Source organism: Plectropomus leopardus, chromosome 24 (assembly GCF_008729295.1).
Source record: "Plectropomus leopardus isolate mb chromosome 24, YSFRI_Pleo_2.0, whole genome shotgun sequence".
Taxonomy (NCBI): domain Eukaryota; kingdom Metazoa; phylum Chordata; class Actinopteri; order Perciformes; family Serranidae; genus Plectropomus; species Plectropomus leopardus.
Genome location: NC_056486.1, coordinates 2,488,292 through 2,497,338, shown reverse-complemented (window position 1 = coordinate 2,497,338; position 9,047 = coordinate 2,488,292).

The following is a 9,047-nucleotide window of genomic DNA, read 5'->3' as shown; positions in this document are numbered from 1 at the left end:
TCAGTAACAATTATGTATCTCCAGAGTTGAATAGTCCTCCTTAAATTAGTTAAATACACCATTTAAATGTCAAAAAGATGAAAACAGAGCTGTTTATCTTTGGTCCTGGAAAGTTTTGGAGATACATGATTTTATTCCAGTACGTTTTTTCTAATGCACCAGTGTGATGTTTAGAATTACAACCATCAGTATGAATATTTCTTTTTTTAAGTGTCTGGACTGCAGGTTTCCCTACAGAGATCACCTTTATTCCCACTGACCTCTAACAAAAATGAAGTTTTTGGGAGACGCTCAGCAGGCTGTATTAACCGTACTGATGTTCATTGCCTTCAGGGAGAGAAGTCAGCACAGTTTTCATCAAACTTAACTCCATCTGAAGGTCTTTTTTCATCCGTTTACCTGTGAAATAATGAAAAATTTGATTTTCCTGCTGCAGGTGGCGTTTCTTCAGACCGCCGGCTCAATGCAAACACCGTTTTTATAGACGTGAAGTTCAAAGCCGATTCTGGACGCCATCTGTTAAAGCTAACTGTTCTTTTTTTAAACCATTTACAGCACTAACTGTTAGACATTGTTGCTTATTTGTGATTTGCGTCACACATGCCAGTTTATAAAAGGGCTTAAGAGGAGATTCAGAGGATGACAAAGCTCTTTTTTTTCTACTTTTAAAAAAAAAAAATACATGGCTTTTGTTTTCTCAGATGGTTTAACAATAGAAAGGCCAAGTGGATCAGAGGCCTTTTTTTAGGAGAGGATAATATTTGGGTGAAGCTGGAGGATTTTGAAAGACCAGTAACAGAAAATGGGTGTCAAACGGTTTGAATTTAAAGCTAAAACTTTGCCTGTTTAACCCTTTGAAACCTGAATAAACAGATGTGATTTCTTTCAAATTTGGGAATAAGATACAATGAGCAACTTCGTAAGAAATAATACATAAATTGCAAGAAATTAGCACATTTAGAAAATTATTTTTTTAAAAGTTGAGAAAAAACATGTCTAGGGAAAAAAAAAAATATCCTTATAATTATCATGGTTATCTATTTGAAATTATGTTACAAAATTATTATTAAAATATCTTTAAGCACTTTTTTACTTTATAATTTTTTGTCTTTCTTTTGTTTGTTTTGCTTTTGTGCTTTTTTTTTTTTTTTTTTTTTTTTTTTACTAATTCTCAGGTAATTTTCTTGTACTTTTTAATTATTTTAATTAATGCTTATTTTTTGCTCATTGCCTTTTTCCCATGTATTTGACAAAAACCAAACAAATTCGTAATGTTTCAAAGGGTTAACTAAAACTGATGCAAGCAATTATTATTTCCAAAAACTTCAAACTGTTATGTCATGCTGTTAATTTCATCTATATTATCACTCAACATGTGAAGCAAATATCTCAGTGTTTTTGGGTTTCTGTCGTACTAAAACGATTGTGAAAACGCTCTTCCATCCCTGGTTATGAGCTCTCGTTACTGCTGAGACCGTATGTGCCTGACGCTTAAAGAAGTGATGCAATATCGTCTTCGTAACAGAGGAGCTCTTTCCCAAAACGCCATGGACAAACATTCCCCGGGTTTAATAATACTTTCGACTTTAAGTTTGTGCTCCTCTGTCTGCTGCAGCCACTTCAAACGAAGGACGAAATTGTATTTTTAGTGGACAACAGCTACACCAAACTACAATAACAAAACGGGACATTTATTTTCATGTTTGTACCCTTGACTGACTCCCTCCCATGAAGTGTAAATCCAAACTGACTGTTTCTAAATATAAACTGAAGATAATGTTCATAAGCTCATGTTGGGTTCATGTCCTCGACCACCTGTTTACGATAAAAACGCTTCACGAAGGTCACGCTGTTGCATTGTGTGTAAAATGACTGTTTTATGAATGGAGTTTGGTGTTGACATTCAGTGTTTCAGCTGGCTGACATGACTCCCACCTGTGCGTCTTTTAAATTATGTCAAATGTGTTGTACCTTTAAATAATAATAATGGAGGGCAATAAATCATTTGATGGACGTTGATGACTATTCTGCTCTGCCAGTTTTATGTGGCTATTTTTTTTAACAATATTTGATTAACAGTTGATTTTTTTCACAGCTTCTCAAATTTGATTTTTTTTAAATAATATGTGCTTTATTTCTTTTAAATATTAATATATTTACATCTTGTGCTAATTGTTTATTATTGATTTCTTTCTATTTTTATATTTAATTTTTTTCCTTCACAGTTTTTTTTTAGATTAAGTTGTATATATTATACATGAGTGTTAACAAATGAATGAACAAAGAACAATTTAAATGTAATTATTTATTGCTTTTCTCAATTGTTCACTGATTAATTTGAGGTTTTGGAAGTTGTAATTTTATTTTTTTCCATTATTTTTCTACATTACAACATTTTTATTTGTTTTTAAGCCAATTTTCTCACGTTTCAAAGGGTTAACTAGTAAGGGATGCACATGTAAATCAGGTTAAGAAATTTCCTCCTGGCCAAATTTTTTTTTTTTTTTAATTACCCTATTTGAAACCTGAGCAATTTGGCATGATGTCTTTCGAACACATGGGAAGAAGGCAATGAGCAATGAAAGAAGAAAATACCCAAAAATTTGCACAAACTTATTAAAAATCATAAAAAGATTACAAAAAAAATTTTAAATAATTTTCTAAATCTATTTATTTCTTGTAATTAGTGGAACATTTCTCACCAAGTTGCTCACTGCCTTTTTTTCCCATGTTTTTGAAATAAATCAAACTAATTTGCTCGTGTTCAAATGTTTAAATCTTTGTGAAAGTTGTCTGAAAGCAGCACAGAGAACAAAAAATGTCACTGCAGGTTAAGGGTTAACGAGTTAGGGATACACATTTAAATCAGGTCAAGAAATGTCCTGCAGGTGTGATTTTTTTTTTTTAAATTAGAGCAGCTGTAACATGGCGATAAAAAGTTGTGCGTGTGTTTGTCACTTTCAGGCCTCCGCGGCTGGAAGGCGTTTAATTTCTCCTGTTTGCAGGTCATGAGGAGCTCTCGTGTTCACTGACAAATCCTCTCAGAGTTGCACTTAAAGACTTGAGGGCGAGAATTAACCAACAAACACATTTATTTCATCAAATTCAAGGAGATAATCTCAGTGTTTGGGGTACAATAAGGACTTTTTCAGGGGGAGGGGAGATTTGGTTGTATTTCCTTGGGAATAAGATTACCAGACTTTTGAGTTTGAGTAAGGAGATGGTTTATCTGCACTCTCCATTAACTCCAGCTGTGAGATTAGCAGATCTGTAATTACTGACAAGAGGCTTTTTTACTTTTCTTTTAATTACACATCTCAATAACTCTGAAATTATAAAGCATTTCTCTAAACTTTGAGCGTTCATCATCTCCTGAGACCTAAACTCTCCTCCTTTGTCGCCTCCTCTCCACACAGCTCCTCCTGCGTGCCGCTAAAAGCTGAAAGAGTTAAGAAGATTTGGCAGCTCCGCGGCAGCCAGCCAGCCGGTGAGGGAGGAACTGGCTTCCGGCGGCCAGAGGCAGGAGGCTCACTTGCCCGGGATTAAGTGGGATCGGGAGAGATTACAGCCCTCTCTCTCTCCCTCGTTCCCTGCAGCTCGATGAGAGTGTAGTCCAGTCTCCGGGGAATATTTCCCATCGTAGGAACGTTTTCCTGCAGTGTTGGTGCGAAATCCTGCAGGAGCCGGAGGGAAAAAAGCTTGTGGCATCCCTAAAGACTCAGACATAAAGGTAAGATGCTTTTTTTTTTTAATGCTTAGAGGAAGGCCACAGTGATCATCCTCTTCCTGTCCTTTAACCCTGTGAAACCTGGGTTGATATCAGTTTTCGTAGGCTGCGTTCAGATGCCTTTTACAAGCCTTGAAACCTTTAAAACTTCAGAAAGTTTGGTTTTATTTTAAGAACTTGTTTTTTTAAAAAAAGGCAATTGGTTACTTGGCAAAAGATGCTCTGCAGACTGCTTTAAAAGGAGAGACAGATAAAATAATTAGACATTTATTTTTAAAATTAGGAGCAAAATGTTAAGAAAACTAATCATTATTATTGTTTTTTTTATAAATTGTTATTTTTTCCTTTTTTGCTAATTTTCAGGTAAAAAGTTTTATTGTGCAAAATCTCAGGTAATTCCCTTTCTTCATGTTAATTTTTTTTTTTTGCTAGTTCTCGGGTTCTTTTTTTTTTCTTTTCTTTTTTGTTGCAAATTTTCCAGATAATTTTTTCTTGTAATTTTATTTAATGTCTCTTTTTTGCTAGTTTTCAGGTTGTTTGGGATTTTTTTGTTCTGTTTATTTGGTTTTTGTTTTTTTTTTACTTTTTTTTTTGCAAATTATCAGGTAGTTTTCTTTCTTTATTTCTTTTTTTCAACAAATTTAACAAATGTCTTGCTAATTTTAAGATATGTTAAGTTGCAAACCCTTTCAAATCACACGTCTTTCCAGTATGGTAGTAATGATGATAAAAATTGCCTGAATTTACTTTCCAACTTGTTTTGGTCTGTCACAGTGTCCTCCTTAACCTCAAACTGACCAAATAACTTCCCTAAAAATAACATTTTTTAGTAGATACTGGTGTTTTCTTTCTCCCTGATGGTTCAGCAGAGATTAGGGTCTGCACATCTCTGTGTTAACATCACCGTCTCTCTTACGAGCCGCCGTGAAGTGTGCCATTAACCCCTGACCCCGTTCACACTCACCACTCTGGAGTTGTAGCCGCACCTCCCCACCTGATCCCGCTGCATGCTCACGGCGGGATTACAAAGCGGCAGAGCGAGCAATTCTGTCCCACTGCGTGTTCGTTAGTTTGGTGCAGACCCTGTGTTAGTAGGTATTCTTGCAGCCCTGTCTTATAAAGATGCCCTCATTTTGGGAGGTTTAGTATTTTATTTTCAAACCAATGGCCTGCATGAATGTTGGCATTGTACATTCCTTTTTTTTGGCGCATTATTTTGTCGTTGATGTGTTTAAACAACACCACCGTTAACGTGGTTGGGTTTAAGTACCAAAAAGACTTGGTTATGGTTGGGGAAGGATTATATTTTGGCTTAAATTACCTGATTTTAGGGGAACAATTCCAGCAGGAAAGGCAGCGACGTCTCAGTAGAAAAAGACGTTTTGGCATTGTACGTTTCTGCAAACCAAGGATACATTAAATTTGCATGTTATTACGTAGCGGATACGTTGAATTTCACCTTTGCAATAACAATATGGTTAACGTGTGGTTAGGATGAGGCATAAAAAACTCTTGGTTATAGAGTTACCTGGTTTTGGGGGCACTGTCCCAGCAAAAAATCAAATTAAATGCCTTTTGTGCCACTATCCCAGAAAGAAATGCGGCATTTCATGGTCAAAAAAAAACACTTTTTGTTGCATTAATCCAGGAGGAAATGCAGCGATGTCTTGATAAGAAATAACAGCTTTTCATGCCACTATCCAAGCAGAAAGTGCAGTGATGACTCGGTATAAGACACTTTTGGTGGCAGGATCCCAGCTGGATACACAGCGATGTTGTGGTAAAAAAATAACAGCTTTTTCCTTTTTTTTCTTTTTGTTGCTAATTTTCAGGTCATTTTTTGTTTTTCTTTCTTCTTTTTTAACTAAGCGCATTTGATTAGGTTTTAAAGGGTTATCAATCTCTTAAAGAGAAAACAGTTTTTGATGGGTTGTTTTAGCTTGAATATATCACGTCTTTGCAGATGATAAAAAAAAATATCAAAAATATTCATGTATCTCTCCCAGCAGAAAACGCGGTAATGTCTTGTTTCCGTGGCGCTGCCACACTGTGGTAAAACAACAGTCGTTTCATCATCACAGCAGGAAATGTTACTTTCTTTTTCTTTTTTTGCTAATAATCAGGTCATTTTCTTCTTTCTTTATCCAAATTTGGGGTAAAAAGCAGAGGTTGCAGTAAAAAACAATTGCTTTTCATGGCACTTTCAGGGCAGGAAACGCAGCAATGGCCCTTTTTGTGCCACTATCCCGTCACGAAATACAGTGATATCTCACCAGAAAAACACCTTTTTTCTGGACCTGTTGGCTGGAGACGCAGCGATGTCTCTGTAAAAAACAAACGCTTTTTGTTTCCCAGCAGGAAACACAGCTATTTCTCGGTTAAAAACATGACTTTACATTGCTCTATCCCCACTCCAAAAACTTTTAGTACTCACTGCATAAGTACTTCACACGACTTCTCTTAAAAAAGTATCCAAACTGTCCCTTTAAGTATTTGTACAGAATTGACACTCGTCCAGTCAAAGAATAAGTGTTAAGATCCGCTTTAGCGTCTGTATTAATCAGTGGCTATGTTTCCTGGGTCTTTAATATTTTCATTAACAATATTTCATTTACTGGATTAACTGAATTCACATCCATGACATTTATACTCACAGTGACTAAACACGTTTAAACACCAATACAACACACAACAGTCAACAGAAACTTCACAAGGTGAAAAAATAAAGTACTTGGAAACTTATTCACTAAATTACAAGATAAAAATGAAAACGAATAGTGTAGAAAACAAAATTCTTGGTGTGAATAAATGCAATCTTAACTTTTTGTGCAGACATATTGTATTCTTGGTAATGATTGAATCCCGCACCACCATTGCTCGATAATGCACTGTCCTTTATGTTTTCATTTAATTTTATTTCATGTATTTTATATATATATATATTTTATCAGTGTTATTTTTCAACTGTAGTCGTTTGGAGGGATGTTTTTTAAACCTGCAAAAAGATCAAATTTATAAAGACAGCAACAGCAAACAGGAACTCCCAAGACAGAACGCCGTACGAAGCAACATGTGGCGTTTTAGCACAAAATAATCATGCAGGCAGCACGACGCAGCGACACACAGCGAGGCGTAACACGCAGACATGCAGAGCAGCATTCGAAACAAGACAGAAAAAGATGCAGAGATAAAATACAAGAGTCATACGTTTAATAAAACGTTAAAAAATGCAGTTGTAGGTTAACAATATGTTTGTTTCAGGCAGGTTGTCAATAAAATAGAATAAAAGTAGACTAGTTCTGCAGGGAGGCGGCAGAAAACGACTCTGACGACTGTCCGCAGGAGTAACGATGTTGTTTCTTTCACTCCTCCAGGTTTTTCCCTGTAAGCAGTCAGCAGGTGGTCGGGGTCAGAGGTCGGGGGTCCGGTGACCATGAGGCAGGCGGTGGAGGCTCAGGTGTTGAACCCCCACCGTGAACTCGGAGAACACGGTCAGTCAGAGACGTAAGCGGTACATTTCATCATACAAGACATCAGCTCTGTGTATAATAATCTGTCGGCGTGTTAATGTGCTGCAGGCCTGCGTCAGATCCTGACCGACGTCATCGACGAGGTGAGGCAGTCGGTAAATCAGGACATCGACGGAGCGGAGATCCTCCACAGTCTGCTGAACGCCTCCTGGCTGCAGTCGCTGCTCAAGGTCTGAAAATGCACTTTTTTCCCTCATGTGGCTGCACACAAAATATCGATCTGAATCGGACTCTGTGCCAAAGAAAGAAAAAAAACCACTATTTTTATGTGATATGACATTGACAAACATTGACATATTTTAACCGCAGAACTGTCTCTTTTAGTGATTATTTTATTTATTTAATATATTTTTAATCTTCATTTTATTTGTAACTTTCATCCATTTTTTTCCACAATATTTTCTTCTTTTTTTTTACTTTATAACAACAGTCAAACAGTTTTCTTAAATAAGGGACTTTTCAGAGTTAACCTTTTTTTAGTTTTTTTTTATTTGAGATTGATGAATAAAATGAAAACTATTAAAGATTTGAATAAACAAATTTAAACAAAAGAAGCGCATTTAAGGGGAAAATACATTTCCCACTTCTTCTAAATTTCCTCAAATTATCCTCAAATTTGATTATTTAAGTATTTTGTTTAAATATTTATAGATGTTGAAAATAAAAGACCAAAAGGAGGGTTTGCTGTTTTCATTTCTGGGTTAAAATTATTTAAAATAAATTGAAAATATCAGATACAGGATATAAATCCTCCAAACAAGACTTTCCAACTACAACAAACAAACCATAAAACAAAACAATACCACAGCATGCATTAATTATGCCACCTGTATGGCAGGGGTTAAAATTAACAGGAAAAACGTCTTTGTATTGTTCCACTTTGTCACACAATAAATGAGCCTCGAAAAGAAAATAAATATATTTTCACCACAGTTTCAGTGGCATTTGATAAAAGAAGACTGGGAGAAATGTAAGAAATCAGGAGAAAATGCAAACGTTTTTAGTCAAATTCGGATTTTTAGAGCTAAAATCTTAATTCTTTTCTGTTGTTGAATCTGTCATCCTGCATCTGGCTTAAGTATAGGATGGGATGTGCCCAAAATGAACTCTCTAAATGTCATTTAAAGACATGTTAAAAAAAAAAAGATCAAATATAAAAGCCTGGCATCGTTTAGGAATTGAATTTGACCTTCACACGCAGCCGCTTCATTGTTTTTTAGGTTTATGAGTGTCTTCAAAGATACCTGAGAAACTCTCCAGCACCAGCTCTGGACTACGCTTCAGGACTCTCTCTTCAGGTTACACTTCAGATTGTGTTTTTTAAGGATTTATTGCTCATATTTATTTAGTGAACGTCTTTTATTAAATGGTGGATGTGCGGTTTGTTGTCTGTGCAGCTGCTGATCGACATCAGATCGTTGCCGGGTCACTCTGAAGAGGCCAAAGAGCTTTACCGCCTCCTGAGACAGCCGCACCTGCAGGTAACAAATATATAAATAGTGACAGAAGGTCACGTCTGTGTCACGTGCACACGAGCTGAGAAAGACGGTTAAAAGTGCTGATGTATGTCTTTATGTTTTTAAACCATATAGATTTTAATTATTTATAATGCGGTTTACTTTGGCTATGAATGCCAAAGGCACAACAAAACAATGTGAATAAAATTGCTGTACTTTATTAAATAGATTGTATTGTAGTTTCTTTACTTTTTTTTCTGCTAATTTGTATGTAGGAATATTTAAAATATATTTTTTACAACCTTTTACTGTTTTAAAAAAACATAAATAAAT